General features: G+C 43.2%; 1 protein-coding gene across 8 annotated transcripts in view; it reads left to right on the plus strand.

Annotated features, from left to right (window-relative positions):
• lhfpl2a (LHFPL tetraspan subfamily member 2a) overlaps window positions 1-16,192 on the plus strand; it is a 211,441-nt gene that overhangs the window by 10,418 nt on the left and 184,831 nt on the right. For all 8 annotated transcript variants that reach the window (XR_015077645.1, XM_085982357.1, XM_085982339.1 and 5 more), the window contains one exon: window positions 12,292-12,392. The gene's annotated coding sequence lies outside the window, so the exon portion shown is untranslated. The remainder of the gene's footprint in view (window positions 1-12,291; window positions 12,393-16,192) is intronic.

A 16,192-nucleotide genomic window follows, 5' to 3' on the forward strand; every position in this document is an offset into this window, starting at 1 on the left:
GGCCACAGTTACTGTATTGCATGCAGTTCTAGACACCCCATTATCACGGAAACAATACATTGAAGGTGCACTAGAATGAAAAAGACTTCAACATTGTGGCTTTCTCCACTGGAACAGAGAAGCTTAAAGGAAATCTGAGGTTTTCAAAATTATGAAAGATTTTTGGAGGGAAAATAGTGAAAGACTGTTTTGACTGGTTGGTGAATGGGTAACAAGAGGGCATAGATTCAGGATTATCACTAGAAGAATATAGGGGAAGTTAGAAGAATGTTTTTGAAATGAAAGGTTATTAGAATATTGAATCCTTTCCTGTGAGGATACTGAGACAGAGACTAATAATATAATTTAAAAGGGAATTGGATAAGTATTTGGAAAGGAGGAATGTAAAAGGATACAGGGAAAGGGAAGGAAAATGGGATTCGAGTAGATCGCTCCAGTTGAAGAGCTATCACCAGCACAGGCGTGATCGACTGAATTGCTTCCTTCTGTGTTGTAAACTGGATTCTATGAATACACACAGGACTGGTAATTACAAGTTTAAGTATAGGATATTCTGGAAAGCATGCCAAGCTCTGCTCTTCCTTTTTCCATACAGCTAATTTTGCAAAGCTAAGATTAGACATAGGATCTATCAAAAATTTGAAATGATTTGTAATTATGTTTCATTTCATGATAAAACTTTACAACTTTAGGTACTTATTAAAAAATCAGCACTGAATTTTTTTAAACATCTGAATTACACCATGGCATACACTGACACGCCTTTGCCACGCCACAGCACACGTACCCTATCCATCTATACATATATACAGCCCTACCAACACGACATATTTACCCACACCACATCACATGCCATACCCACCCAACACATGCATACTTGATCGATATGCACATGCTTTCCTAACCACAGAGCATGCATTCTACCCACGCCACATCACATGCCCTACCCACAACATCATCACACACACAGACCCCCACCTATCCTACAGCTTCAGCATTAGTGCTGACTGAACTGTCTGTACCATCGTGTGACCCTGACAGTAAACATGTTGGATTAGCCCATGGGTCAATTAATTTCCCATCTTGAAATGTTTCATTAACACCCAGATTAATGCATTATTTGGTTATTTGCAATTGTTGATCACATCAGGTGCTGGAGAAAATTTCATTTAAGAATGTCTCTCTATACAGACCAGAATAACCCCAGGTTTGATCCTTGGTCTGTGCTGAGTTAACTCATCTCCGCCTGGTTAGAGGTAGGGGCTCTACAGTTGGTCTTGGTACCTTTTTGAGTTTGAGGGAGAAAATAGAGCCAGAGTTCCTTCCTATGACTGCTGCACAATGACTACCTGGGATGTGTGGGTGTTGGGTGTAGCGGGATTGGACACGGCTATGAAACTTCCGTAGTTGAATTGGCTGCCAATGTTCGTCATCTCGGCTCAGACATGAAGATTGGCCATTTAGGAGAGATATTCGCGAGTGTCTCACCTCCTGACTCCCCAAAGCCTTTCCACTATCTACAAGGCACAAGTCAGGAGTGTGATGGAATACTCTCCACTTGCCTGGATGAGTGCAGCTCCAACAACACTCAAGAAGCTCGACACCATCCAGGACAAAGCAGCCCGTTTGATTGGCACCCCATCCACCACCTTATACATTCACTCCCTCCACCACTGGCGTACCATGGCTGCAGTGTGTACCATCTATAAGATGCACTGCAACAACTTGCCAAGGCTTGCGACCTCTACCACCTAGAAGGACAAGGGCAGTAGGAACACCACCTCCAAGTTCCCCTCCAAGTCACACACCATCCTGACTTGGAAATATATCGCCATTCCTTCATTGTCACTGGGCCAAAATCCTGGAACTCCCTTCCAAACATCACTGCGGGAGTACCTTCACCACACAGACTGCAGTGGTTCAAGAAGGTGGCTCACCACCACCTTCTCAAGGGCAATTTAGGGATGGGCAATAAATGCTGGCCTTGCCATCGATGCCCACATCCCAGGACAAATAAAAAAAAAGGTAGTCAAGGGCTGCTGCTGCCTATAGAACTGTGCCCTAGCTAGAATCAACAGCTCCAGGATAAGATGGAAGAAAATTAATAGACAGGATTTGAAAAAAAGAATGGTTATGTTAACGTTCCATTAGCTGACATAAATTCTATTACTCTGGGATACATCAGTACAGGTTTTTATTTTCAGGTATGATGCTAGAACCAGGTTTACAGCACAGAAGGAGGCCATTCGGCACATCATGTCTGTGCCAGGTATTTGTTAGAACAATGCAAAATGAATCCCATTGCTCCATGTTCTCCTCGTAGCCCTGTAGCTTCTCTGCTTCAAACATTTGTCCAATTTTCCCTTAAAAGATGCAATGATCTCTGCCTGAACTGCTCCCTATGGCAAAGCATTTCATGCATGACAACAAACCTCTGTGTAAAGAAATTTATCCTAATCTGTATTCTCATTTTCTTAGTGATGGTATTAAATTAGTGACCCCTTGTCACTGAGTCTCCAATCATCAGAGGAAATAATCTTTCCATATTTACTCTATCAAAACCCGCCATTATTTTAAAAATATCTATTACATCGCCTCTTTGATTTCTGGGCTCCAGTGGATATCGTCAATTATCTCATGTCTCTCCTCATAACTATAGCTTTCCCATCTCTGGCATAATTCTGGTGAACTTATGCTGTACACGCTCTGTGGTTTTGTTGTGCTTTTTTAATGGGGCTCCCAAAACTGCATACAGTACTCCATGGGCTAACTAATATCTTGTACAAATGTGCCATTGTTTCTTTACTCTTGTACTCTATGCCTCTCTTTATAAAATGTGATTGGCCTTTTTAGCTACCTGTACTCGCACTTTCAGGGAATTATGTACTTGATCCCCTTAAGCTCCCTGTTCATCCATACCCTTCAGTGACTTTCCATTGAGTGTATATTCCCATTTCTTACTTTTCCTCCTAGCTGATATCAATTCTACGATGATATATTCGTGCAGATCTGAGCAACACCTTTTTACTCTAACTTTCTTTCCTGTCCATCAACCAACTTTCTATTCCGGCTGCTAGATTTCCTCTTATACCTGAATTTTAGTAAGAATGCTAAACTGTGCGGAATCATGGACAATTTTGTGCAGTTGGCCATGCCTACTGGGGACTGGGTTGAGACTGCCTGAATTCACTTCACATCAGAACCCTGCAGGTTTTATCCACTACTCTAGGACTGCATTTGTATCTAGGTCACAGTTGTGGCAGCACCATATTCTAGTTCATTGAGCCTATCCAGTCTCAACAATCCTATCTGTTCCAGCCTCCAGCACCCACCTTGCCCCTTGCTGCTGTTACCTGCTGGTTTTCTGGACTGCACTCTAGCACACTGCTAGCACCTCAGCTTTACTCTGCAGCTGTATGGATAGCACTCTCGCCTCCGAGTCAGAAGGTTGTCGGTTCAAGTTCCACTCCAGAGAGAAGAGCACAAAAATAAATCTAGGCTGCCGCTCCAGTGCAGTACCAAGGGAGTGCTGCACTGCCGAAGGTGCCGTCTTTCAAATGAGACGTTAAACAGAGGCCCTGGTTGCCCTCTCAGGTGGATGTAAAAATCCCATGACATTATTTCGAAGAGGAGCAGGGGCGTTATACCTGGTGTCCTAGCCAATATTTATCCCTAATCAACATCACTAAAAAGAGATTATCTGGTCATCATCACATTGCTGTTTGTGGGACCTTGCTGTGTGTGTTTCCTACATTACAACAGTGACAACACTTCAGAAGTACTTCATTGGCTGTAAAGCACTTTGGGATGTCCTGAGGTTTTGAAAGGCACTATATAAATGCAAGTCTTTCTTTCTCCCAACTTTACTGCCGCTTTCTATTGAGACTGCATTCTCTCTTGGACTGCCTCTAATCCAGGATCTGGCCTGCTACTGCGCACTCAGCTTCCAATTCCAATTCCAATTCAAATGCTTTATTGGCATGAAAGTTTACAGAGAACCATATTGCCAAAGCTTACATAGCAAAAAGGTACAGTTTTCCAACATTCTGTAGGTGTCAATCGATTTGACATTTGTTGGGTACATACAATATTACTTTTAAACAATATTAATTTTAAACAGTCTTACTTTTAAACAGTCCTCAGGTTGTGACATGTTGTTACATATTTGGCCCCAAGGTATGGTCTGTCTCCTTCTCCCAGGACTAATCTCAATTTTGACAGGTCATCCAATTCCTTGAAATCTGGGGTTGTTTGGCTTAGCTTGTTGAATAATATGTTTCTTGATGTGTTGAATTTTTCGCATTTTAGGAGGAAATGCATTTCTGTTTCAACCTCGCCGGCCAGACATTGATCGCATATTCTATTCTCTCTAGGCTGCCAGGATTTCTTGTATCTGCCTTTTTCAATTTCCAGTTGGTGGTCGCTTAGTCTGTACCTGGTGAGGGTCTGTCTCTGTTTTGTGTCTCTGATGGTCGTGAGGTAGTCTGCCAGTTTATAATCTCTTTTTAGGGCCCGGTAACATTCTAATCTGCTTTGGCTTTCGGTTATTTTGTTCCAATGTTCCAGGTAGGTTTCTTTGCATTGTTTAATGATTTGGTTCACTCGGATTGGTGTTTGGACGGCTGTGTTGGTCTGGGGCTGGTCAGGGTCCGGCTGAGTACTTAGTTTCAGTAGCAGCTGACTCGGGACTCTTTTCTGGGTTTAGCTCTTGGGTCTGAAAGGCTTTGAAATGAAGGGTGTCTGGGGAGCTAGATTTGAGGTGATTTAGGAAGTTTAGTGCTCATTTTTGGATGTTTATTATCAGTGGGTATCTGCCTAGTTCGGCTCTGCATGCATTTGTTGGCGTTTTTCTTTGGGTGCGAAGGATGCTTCGGCAGAATTCTGCATGTAGGGCTTCTATTGTGTGTTTTTCCCATTTAGTGTAGCTTTGGTGATTTAGCGGGCCCCATACTTCACTACCGTACAGTGCAATGGGCAGGATTATGCTGTCAAATATTTTGAGCCAGATTTTGATTGGGATTTGGATGTTGTAGAATTTTCTTTTTATTGCATATAGGGCTCTTCGGGCTTTTTCTTTTAGTGCATTCACTTAGCTTTCTGTTCCTCTGCTGGGACTATTCACTTTACACCGAGTTAGCTCCAATTCGTTCCTGCTCTGGAGTCAGCTCCCAGGCTAGCTTCAGCGCTCATAAGCTGGCAGCTTATGATGGGATGCTTCCAATCGATGCTCTTCCAGGACCCTCCAGTCCCTCACATGAGCTGGTGCTTATTTCCATGTGCCGAGCTCACAGCTGGAAGTGCTTTCATTGCAGTAGTTTGCAGCAGTGAAATTTGAGTCCGAGTCAGACAATCTCGAACAGGCCTGGAACAAGTGATTGGACTCCCTGTTGTGAGGATGATTGGCAGACAAGAGCATGGAAACTGGGAAACCTCTGGAAAGAGAGACTATGGCACGATTTTAACCTTGCTTGCCTGGCAGTTAAGTTGCCCTGGGTCACGTACCCGTTGGTTTTCTGCCCGTTTTGCATTGATCTGTGTTTAACCCGCTCTTCTGAGCAGGTGACAGGCAGGCAATTCAATTCCTTCTTTCAGTATGCAAAATAAGGGTCCGAGGACCCCAACTGGAATTTTAACTCCGGCCTGAGCGGATAAGCTGCTGCTTCCCACCAGGTGAAGATAGCGAGAAGAGGCCATTGTTTTTTTTTTCTGCTTTCGTTATGGGTCCAGGAGGAGCAGGAATGTTTAGGAAAGTGTAGGCCTCCCCTGCACTGGACTCTGCCTGTTCTCTCTTGTGAGACCCTCCCGAACCCCCTTCCCCACGGCTTACCTTCTTGCTGGCAAGCCTTCCTTTGGTGCTGGTTGGTGGCCTCCTGCCACCCGATTCTCTGCTCCCGCCTGCCGACCAGTTGCCGCTTTCCACCCATTTCAAGCGGGCACCTAAGTGGAGGCATGCAGATGAGCCCTGGGACCAAAAATCACCCGCGCCTCTCGCTACCAACATCGGATGCATTTGCCACTCGCACTGCACCACCGCCGCTCTCGCTCCCCCGGCCTGCATCCAGCTCCCAGTTAAAATTTCCCCTCATGAATTTACACGTGCGTCTCAGTAGAAAGCGGCAGTGTCCTAGGCCCAATCATCTTCATCTGTTTCATCAATGATCTTCCCTCCATCATAAGGCCAGAAGTGGGGATGTTCACTGATGATTGTTCAGTTCCAGTCGCAGTTTATATAGAAGGAGGCCATTCGGCCCATCGTGCCTGCTCTTTGGTAGAGCTATCCAATTAATCCCACTCCCCTGCTCTTTCCCCATAGCCCTGTAAATTTTTTCCCCTTCAAGTATTTATCCAATTCCCTTTTTGAATGTTACTATTGAATCTGTTTCCACCACCCTTTCAGGCAGGGCATTCCAGATCACAACAACTCACTGTAAAAAAAAATGTTTCCTCATGTCGCCTCTGGTTCTTTGGCCAATCCCCTTAAAATCGATGTCCTCTGGTTACTGACCCTTCTGTCACTGGAAACAGTTTTCCTGATCAAAACTGTTCATGATTTTGAACAGCTATCAAGTCTCCTCTTAACCTTCTCTGCTCTAAGGAGAACAGCCCAGCTTCTCCAGTCTATCCACGTAACTCTAGTCCCTAGTCCCTTCCACAGATAATGAAGCAGTCCTTGCCCTCATGCAGCAAGACCTGGACAACATCCAGGCTTGGACTGATGAGTGGCAAAGCATGTCCTATATATTCGTATTATAGAGTATGGGATATTAGTATTGCACAGCCCCAAATACTGGCTGGTACTGTATGTTATCTGATCATCAGTCGGTATAGCATGGCTCCTGCACGTCGGTTGTCTGGAGCTAAGCACTGTAATGCATTTGACTTCTGTTGTTTTTAATCACCATAGTTTTATTCCTGGCTTTTAATTATGTTGTGTTGCACCAATTATAAACAGCTCAAATAGCTCTGAAAATATTTGTGGCTATTATAATTTGGCAGACTTTTTTTCCAACCACAAAATGAGAGCGCAATTAAAATCCTCAAACAGATAATGTTCTCGTGTTGCTTTCAAGAGAATTGAATCGGGGAAAAAGTAAATGAGAAGGTGCGGGTGTGTTCCGTGCTGGGGGTTATTTTGGTATGAGGCAGAAGTGAATCTTGGAACAATGGGCTGTGTGGTTTATAACCTCAACGTGCACACAGCCTGGAGTTCATTATTGCCAGTACTCATCTTCCTCATCATACAAATAAATGATCTAGTTAACGATTAAACTGGAAACGTGAAAGTTTCACCAGGTGTAGGGAGAGGACAATAAAATTTGACATAGCTTTTCTTAAAAATAAACGGTTTCACATCCCCATTAAAATAGTGGACAAAGAATTTCATACAAATGTATTGTGTTTGTATGCCTAATATCTCACAGCCATCTATCTCCATCTCTCGAGGCCATTGTTTTCCAGAGAGTGTTTGTTTAATTATCTCTGCTTTTACTTATCCTTATCATTTCAATCCAGTTCCTAATCAGCTATTTACCCATCTGCTTTTTTAAATGAACTGACTGACCCCAGCATACATCTCCTACTCTGAAAGGGTTGGGGAGGACCATGAAAGAAATGTCTTCTAATCTCCAGTCTTACTGAAGCTTGCTAATGTGGTAGTCATGCTCTTTAGTTATTTGTTCACAGTTCCAATTAAATAACCCCCCTTACTCCTACATTATCCTCACAGCATTTAAAAAATCTGAGATCATGCCCCCTTTCAATTGTTCATTGTCCAGTGAAAACAAATATAGTTCTGTGAGTCATTCTTCATAATTTGGAGCATTAGTCCTGGGAACATTCACGTTGCTCTCCTATAACCATGTCCATGTACTTTTGAAGGTAGGCTGCCCAAAGTTACATGTAGTAAAGGAAAATCTTCATTTATATAACACCTTTCAAATCCTCAGGGCATCTGCTTCACCGGTAATTACTTTTGAAGTGTACGTCACTGCTGTTATATAGGCAAACACTACCATTTCAAACAGTTTCGAGATGACCATCTATTAACCTCCTTTTCTTTATCTTTAGTAGTGCTGATGAGGTTATTGGGGAAACTGGGTTGGGCAAGTCATTGAGGCCAACATTGTGAGAGAACTACAGTCATCAATGCAAAATCTCTAGTGGTTTTGTAATTTTAAGCGCTGATATCCAGCTTTCTTTCACTGTCTGGCTCAATAGCCCAGAATTTGCGGTCCTGATGACTGTGAACTGGCAGCATTCACCGTCATCCAGCCTTTGAAACTGACCGCAACTTGAGGATTTAGCGCACGCGTAGCCTAATGCGGAAATCCTGAAGTTGCGGTCTGTCATTCACTGCTCCTCCACAGGCCCCCCCCCCCCCCCCACAGAGCTGGCAATCAGCAAAATCTTTCAAATCATGGAAACTGACACAAACTTTGGCTCTTCCGCAGTAATTACGCTGTTAAATTCCCACTAAAAGTTAAGCCCAAAGGGATTAGGTGTAACTGGAGTTTTAACTGGAGTATTGACTGCTAAACAAAGGTTATGGCTCTGAAAAACTCATTTTAATTTTGTGCAGTGTCAAATTTATCCATTTTTGCAAACATTAACATTAAAAAAAAAAAATTTTTTTTTTTTTAATTCTCACAAGTTTCTTCATTTTTATTCCAGGTTTGCCTTTTCCCCATGTGAGAGCTCCAGTCTTTGTTTAGGTTTCTCTAACATTTTTTAAATGTTAGTATTTTAAGAGCTTACCCACTTCCTTGTTCGCTGTCTGAGAATTCTGTGTTTTGATTGGCTGCTTAGACAGCTCGTTGACATCACATTAGCTCCCACTATGGGATTCCCACTATACTACGTTGATTTCAATTACATGTCAGAAAACCCGAATTTCCTGACACAGCGATTGCAAGATCTTTGTGCAAAGCACACTTCGGGGCCACCGGCGAACTCCTTTGCTTCAGCATTGACCGTAAATTCCGGGTCAATATCTCCTCAATATCTTTCACAACCTTGGGATGTCCCAAAGCGCTTTACAGCCAATGAAATACTATTGAAGTGAAGTCACGGTTGTAATGTAGAGAAACAGTGAGGTATCGGTTGTAATGTAGAGAAACAGTGAGCTATCAACTATCAGCATTTGAAAGACGACACCTTTGACAATGCAGCATCCCCTTAGATGATGTTCTTAAGTTCTGACATGGGCCTAGAACACTCAACCTTCTAACTCCGAGTGTTACTACTGAGCCAAGCTAGTAGAAGGGTTAAAAGCTTTACTTCAACATCAAGTCAATGCAGTCCGTGCATAACCATAAAATGCCCCCTCTGTTTAGTATAAAAATAATTTCACATCCATAATTTGTGGGTATGAGAGGCTGAGAACTTCTTCATGCAGCCTCACCCAAAAAGGTTTGAGAACGTCCAGTCTACAGTCCTGTGCCTTTCTTTAGAATGCTATATACAATGCTCTGTAAATGCTGTACTCTGCAGTATTTTCTAAGCAACTGTTTGCACACTTCGCAATACACGCCAGGATATTTTCTACACTGCTCGTTTGGTGCCACTGAAATTAATTTTACAGGTGCAGTACACCATGTGTGTGTCTGGCACTGACCAGGGGTATTGTCTATGGAGTGCGAGAGAAATGTGTTATTCAGCATTTTCCAGCTGTTGGTACATTTCCTGAGATTCCAGAAAAAGAAAACCCTTGTTTCGTTTTAATAAAACTACTCTTCCAACTGCGTCTGCAACCTCATGAAGTCTATGCGTAGTGTGTGTACTTCAGATGCTCCACTCTATTGCATTAACTGTGCTTCTTGTGAAACTAGCGTTGCGGTGAGTTTTTGGAAGATCGGATTTGAAATTGTACCAGATCTCATCTCTGAAACTGGATTTAGCTGTTCTCAATTGGTTGAGATCCACCTTGTTGTGCCTGTTGTCAAACCCCAGCAGTGTTTGTTTATTTTGTATTTTTACCTGTTTTTTTTTTGTACATTGTGTACACACACACACACGTGTATCTCTGCATGGGGTGGATCAGTTGGTAGCCCTCTTGCCTCTGAGCCAGAAGGTTGTGGGTTCAAGTCCCACTCCTGAGACTTGAGCACAAAAATCTCGGCAGAACTGAGGAACTGCTGCACTGTTGGAGGTGCTGTCTTTCAGATGAGACGTTAAACCGAGGCCCCACCTGCTCTCTCAGGTGGACGTAAAAGATCCCAAGGCACTATTTCGAAGAGGAGTAGGGGAGTTATCCCCGGTGTCCTGGCCAGTATTTATCTCTCAACCAACATCACTAAAAAACAGATTATCTGGTCATTATCACATTGCTGTTTGTGGGAGCTTGCAGTGCGGTAATTGGCTGCCGCGTTTCCTACATTACAACAGTGACTGCACTTCAATAGTACTTTATTGGCTGTAAAGCACTTTGGGACATCCTGAGGTCATGAAAGGCGCTGGAGAAATCCAAGTCTTTCTTGCTTTTGCATGGACGAACAAGTAATGAGATTTCTCTGCTGGCGTTGCCAGGGTAGCTCCACTTTGTGTAAGCTTCTAGAGTGACAACTTCACATAGAATTTACAGCACAGAAACTGGCCATTCCACCCAGCCTGTCCATGCCGGTGTTTATGCTCCACATGAGCCTCCTCCCACCCTATTTCCTCTTACCCTATCGGCATATCCTTCTATTCCTTTCCCCCTCATGTGCTTATCTAGCTTCCCTTTAAATGCATCTATGCCATTCGCCTCAACTACCCCTTGTGGTAGCGAGTTCCACATTCTAACCACTCTTTGGGCAAAGACGTTTCTCCTGAATTCCTTATTGGATTTATTAGTGACTATCTTATTTATGGGCCCCTAGTTTTTGACTCCCCCACAACTTTACAGCTGCTGCTCTCGGTAAAACCAGGGCCTTACTTTTTCGTGCTGGCTAAGTGTTAACAAAAATGACAAGCTTATCAGCAGAACAGCCTATAATTTCTTCAGTGTTTTAGAAGCTGGACTGGGTGTGGAAGCTGGGGGATTAATGGGTTGGAAAATGTCAAGACAAAAACATTTTTTTTTTAAATGACTGACAAGTAAACTACTTAATTTAAAACGTAGGCCCCGGTTTATCTCAATGATGAAAAGCTATAGGATGTGAAGAGGGCTGTATTGGGTGGATTGACATCTTCTGTTCTGTGTGTCCTTGTGCTGTCAGAGAAGTCCCCTTCTCCCCTCCCCCACATCTCACATTGACATTTGCTCTATGTGCCGAGCAAGCTCTGTGGTGGGGCCCTGGAGCTCTGAGCGCGAGTGTGTGAACACGTCTTGCTCACACCAAGCTGTGCAGCGACAGATGGGGATGGACACCCAAAGGAGCGGTGATAAATCTGAAACTCTTGGCTCCTCCTTTGTTCTTTTAGGCATTCATGCACGATAATAAGATTAGAATCTGCTCAGCTGTCCCCCATCGCACAACAGCATTCTGGAGCTGGCTGATGCCCATTGTAATTTTTAAAGAAAAAAGAATCCTTTGACCATCAAATTTACAAAGGAGTGGATACAAAGTTGGATTTTTTTTAAAAATTCTGATATAGTTCTTGATAAATGAGAGCATTTATGCAAAACTCCTTTTTATTTAAAAAAAAAGCAATTTCTGATGCACTCACCCGAACACACTTGTATTCAGTTAATTTATAACCTGCACCTGAGCCAGTGTTAAATCTGGAAAAGGGTGTTATCGATGGAGCTCTTCATCAAAGCTGCTAACATTGGTTTCTGAGTTGTTCAACGGGCCATTTTATAGGTAGTGGGCGTTTTAATGACAGGTGCTAAGTCAGTCGCAAATTAGTTGATCTACCTCGGATTCATCGACAAATCGTGAATTTTCCAGCATTGGGTGTGTACCTGAAGCCAGATAAATTTATCACGATATGTCTGACACACCGGTAATTTGTTAGTTATTTGGGCGATTAGGTTCCACGACTGGCACTCTTGAAACAGAAGGTACTTAATATATATTTAACATTTGTTGTCATGGCAATGAAAGGCTGTTAGTCTTTTAGACTGGCCCCATCCCAGAATCCTATTCAGTTGGTGCATGTTTCTGAGATTGATAACAAGTGAGTGTATGTATATTGTGAAAGGAAGGCATAGCTTTGATTCACTGGATGCTGCATGGCTACGAATATTAATTGCAAACCAGTTGATTTGAAATGTTACTTTTTAAATCGTTTTCCTGTTCTCCCATATTAATTGTGTATATGTATCAGAAACATTTTGTAATCGGCACATCTCTTGTCTGTCTCGCCCAGGCCATTGACTCACTAATGTTATCATGGTCGGATGCGCTGACCTGCGAGAGAACATCATTGTCTGTTAAGGAGAGGAAGGAGCCGAGGACTGGATAAAGGAGGTGAGCGGAGGCGACAGCGTAACCTCTACTATTCACAGATATTCAGATCCTATTCTCAAACATCACTAAAAATATTGTTTATATTTGACAGTATGTTCCCCCCCCCCCCCGCCACTCCCTTGCATTGGGATACAGTTCTATAGGAGCCAGCAGCCCTCCTATACCAGGACCAAGTGGCTAGTTCTCAGTGGAGAAGTGAGCGTCAACAGTTTGTTCAAATGTTGGGGCATTACAGTAAATTAGAATCCGGTAATAGTGAGCAGGAGCTAGAACCCTGTCTAATTTTTTATTCTTTATACCCACCCCTCCCTCCACTGCCATCCCCAGAGACACTGAAGCAATGTGCAGCACATCTACTGATCCCCTTTGTGTCCAAAGTGTGTGGATTCCACCCCCTCCCCAGAACCTCTATAGTTTAAAAATGGTTTTGATTTAGTTTCTCCCTCTGTCTTTAGGCCTATCGATGCGATGCAACAGTAGAGTGCAGCCAGTTGACCTGCTCCCAGGTGTCTGCTGCTTGAGTAGCTGTTGGTAGGGGCACAAATTTAATGTGGGTGGGTGGGTGGGGTGACAGGGCCACAGACTTGTTTTACCCTCTGTGAAGAACTAGCAAGTCTTATTTATATGGAGTGAGACTTTCTTACCTGGATGTATATTTTAATCAATCTCCAAAAGTGAAATCTTTAAAATTATGAAGGTGTTTGATAGGGTAGATGTAGAGAAGTTGTTTCCACTTCTGGGGGAGTCGCAAACTAGCGGCCATAAATGTAAGATAGTCACTAATAAATCCAATAAGGAATTCAGGAGAAACCTCTTTAGCCAGAGAGTGGTTAGAATGTAGAACTCGCTACCACATGGAGTGGTTGAGGCGAATAGCATAGCTGCATTTAAGGGGAAGCTAGATAAGTACATGAGGGAGAAAGGAATAGAAGGATATGCTGACAGGCGGGTAGGAGGCTTGTGTGGAGCATAAACGCCGGCATAGACTAGTTGGGCCAAGTGGCTTGTTTTTGTGTGCTGTAAATTCTGTCATTCTATGATCTGTCTCACTCTTTGACCATAGATCTCATTCTCCGAGATTGACAGTCCTGTTGTCACCAGCCTCCCCTGACTCCATAACTGAGAATGTGTGAGAGCAGTTATGCATAAACCCATATTCAGTCACTGTGTGGCACAGCCGTCTGCCGCACCTTCCTACTGCCGTTTGATTTGGCAGGACGCTTTAATTGGCTAGGGTTGCAACGGTGACCAGACACTGTCGAGCTCAGTTTGGTTAGAGTGTACTTGCAGTCTGCTTTTGGAATGTTAATCTCCAGTTGAACGAGGGAGGTACAGTGTCCAGTGAGTAATGATGTTCACACTATTGCCGTTGGGGCTAGCCTGGTGCAGCCAGTCACTTACTTAAATAAAGCTGGGTTGACAGCAGCAGTCAATTAGAGTGATCACTTGTGGAAAGGTCAGTAAATACAATAAATGCTTTAGCCATCCAGTGCCCTAATATTTCATAAAGTGATTTAGCCTAAAAAGCCATCTACATGTTGTAAGTAACATTTCGCTACACAATACCTCTGATAGCTGTACTTTACAGCAATAAAATACCATTCTGAAGACCTGTGGCATTCATTGACTAATTCTGTCAAAATAAAACTTCTTTATTTCAGGATTTTCTTGGCTTATTAGTGTTTCACTAGTGAATCCAAAATCAATAGTTATAAACTACTGAGCCGTCAGGGCAATTTCCAACGGCAGTGCTTTGGCAAGAACTTTTCAGATATTAAGTTTGACACAAATCTGCTACCATATTGTGATGCTGGTGGTTTAAAATGAACAGTGTCTCTGGAAAAGCCACGGGATGACTTGGAGTGACACAGGGAAGATGATAATTTAAAAAAAAATTAAATAAAGTTGATGGCCTTGCAATATTTACCACACAAATGTCACAAGTTGGAAGTCTTCAGCACAGTTACCATTTAGGAAATGCAAGTTTCCCACATTTCCATTGATCCAATCCACTTGGATAAGTGCCAATACAAGTGCCTTGTGAACCCAGAGCTTGTAAAAATGGAAAATTGTCCTTTTCCACTAACCCCCACCCCCCTACACACACAAAAAAATGTCACACTGTGTGCTAGAAACAGAAAAATAGGAGCAGGAGTAGGCCATTTGGCCCTTCGAGCCTGCTTCACCATTCAATATGATCATGGCTGATCCTCTATCTCAATACCATATTCCTGCTCTCTCCCCATAGCCCTAATGCCTTTTCTGTCTAGAAATCTATCTATCTCCTTCTTAAATATATTCAGTGACTTGGCCTCCACAGCCTTCTGTGGTAGAGAATTCCACAGGTTCACCACCCTCAGTGAAGAAATTTCTCCTCATCTCAGTCCTAAATGTCCTACCCCACATCCTGAGACTGTGACCCCTCGTTCTAGACCCCCAGCCAGGGGAAACATCCTCCCTGCATCCAGTCTGTCTAGCCCTGTCAGAATTTTATACGTTTCAATGAGATCCCCTCTCATTCTTCTAAACTCTAGTGAATACAGGCCTAGTCGACCCAATCTCTCCTCATATGACATGCGATACAAGATGTGAGCAGTTTGGTCCATCTGTTCATTCTTTCAGTCCAAATGGTCATCAGGAAAAGACTTTCAGGCAAAATTCGGTCGTGCCTCCTTTGAGGTGCTAGCACCCCGAAAAAGTTAGCACCCACGCGCCCAAAATTCAATGGTTGTGCCGCAAGAAGAAGGTAGGGTGCTACTGGAAGCGTTCCCCTCCCTTTTGGGGCGCTCCCAGGGAATATCGCGGCACTAACGGGAGGCACAAAGCAACCGAATTTTGCCCCCTTTGCCTTATTGACCTGGTTTGAAGGCCCAGAATTCCTTCTTGACTGTGAACAAGTTGCATTCAGTTCTAAGACTGTAAGTAATATGCTTCAATTCCCGAGTACTTGGGGATAAATTACAGTACAAATTTCTAAATTTCCCTTTTTAAATAAATCTTGTGATGCAGAATCAACCACATCCATTTAAAGCTGTAGCCGGACTTTAATCACTGTTCAGAAGTGACGTCTCCTCATTGCTCGCTGAAAGTGGATCTCAGGGGCACCTTTGCATGTGTTTGTACTTGTGTTTACATTGGTTTATTAGCTCTTCATCTTTAAAACATTGGCTTTTAATCAGATCCTCTGATCAGACGTTGACTTTTATTCAGAACTGAATGTCTTGAGAACTAGGCCTGGACTCTTGTGTGCGTCCACTGGTACTGACTTCTCATCTCAGCTTTTTACCTCTGTTCTTTACTCGGAAGAGCTAGGCTCAGTATCTAAAGCGAAAAGAATGTTTGAAAGTAGAATTTGATCCCCAGAGTTATCGCTTTCTTTGGGCTTGTGTATATTGGGGAGTACAGTGCTGATCTATTCTCTCTCATCCAGTCTGTCTGTAGCTGGAGAATGTGCACTTGAATGAGGAATCAAATGGCCTGCTCACACACGGCGTGAAATTTATTTCTAACAAAAACACCTTTCTTGTCAATGAAGCCACGGTTTATATAGTTTTAAGGTTTGGACAACTATCGTTCCCACTGCCCTATGGGTTATTCATTACCCATGCGCTCAATCAGTGTCGTTTTTTGCCTTATTGTGGCTACAGCTTCTCCGTTCTCAGCCTCGGAGAGATGCTCTGATCTGTAGCCACACACAGGAAACTAATGTTTGCAGCAAGCTGATTGCTTACTGCCAGACCATGCTAAAAGGCAAATGTCACAATGTTTGACTGAGGTTAACACGTTTCTGGCTGCCAGCC

Source organism: Somniosus microcephalus, chromosome 1, assembly GCF_052327205.1.
Source record: "Somniosus microcephalus isolate GS21.2 chromosome 1, FLI_Smic_1.0, whole genome shotgun sequence".
Classification (NCBI taxonomy): domain Eukaryota; kingdom Metazoa; phylum Chordata; class Chondrichthyes; order Squaliformes; family Somniosidae; genus Somniosus; species Somniosus microcephalus.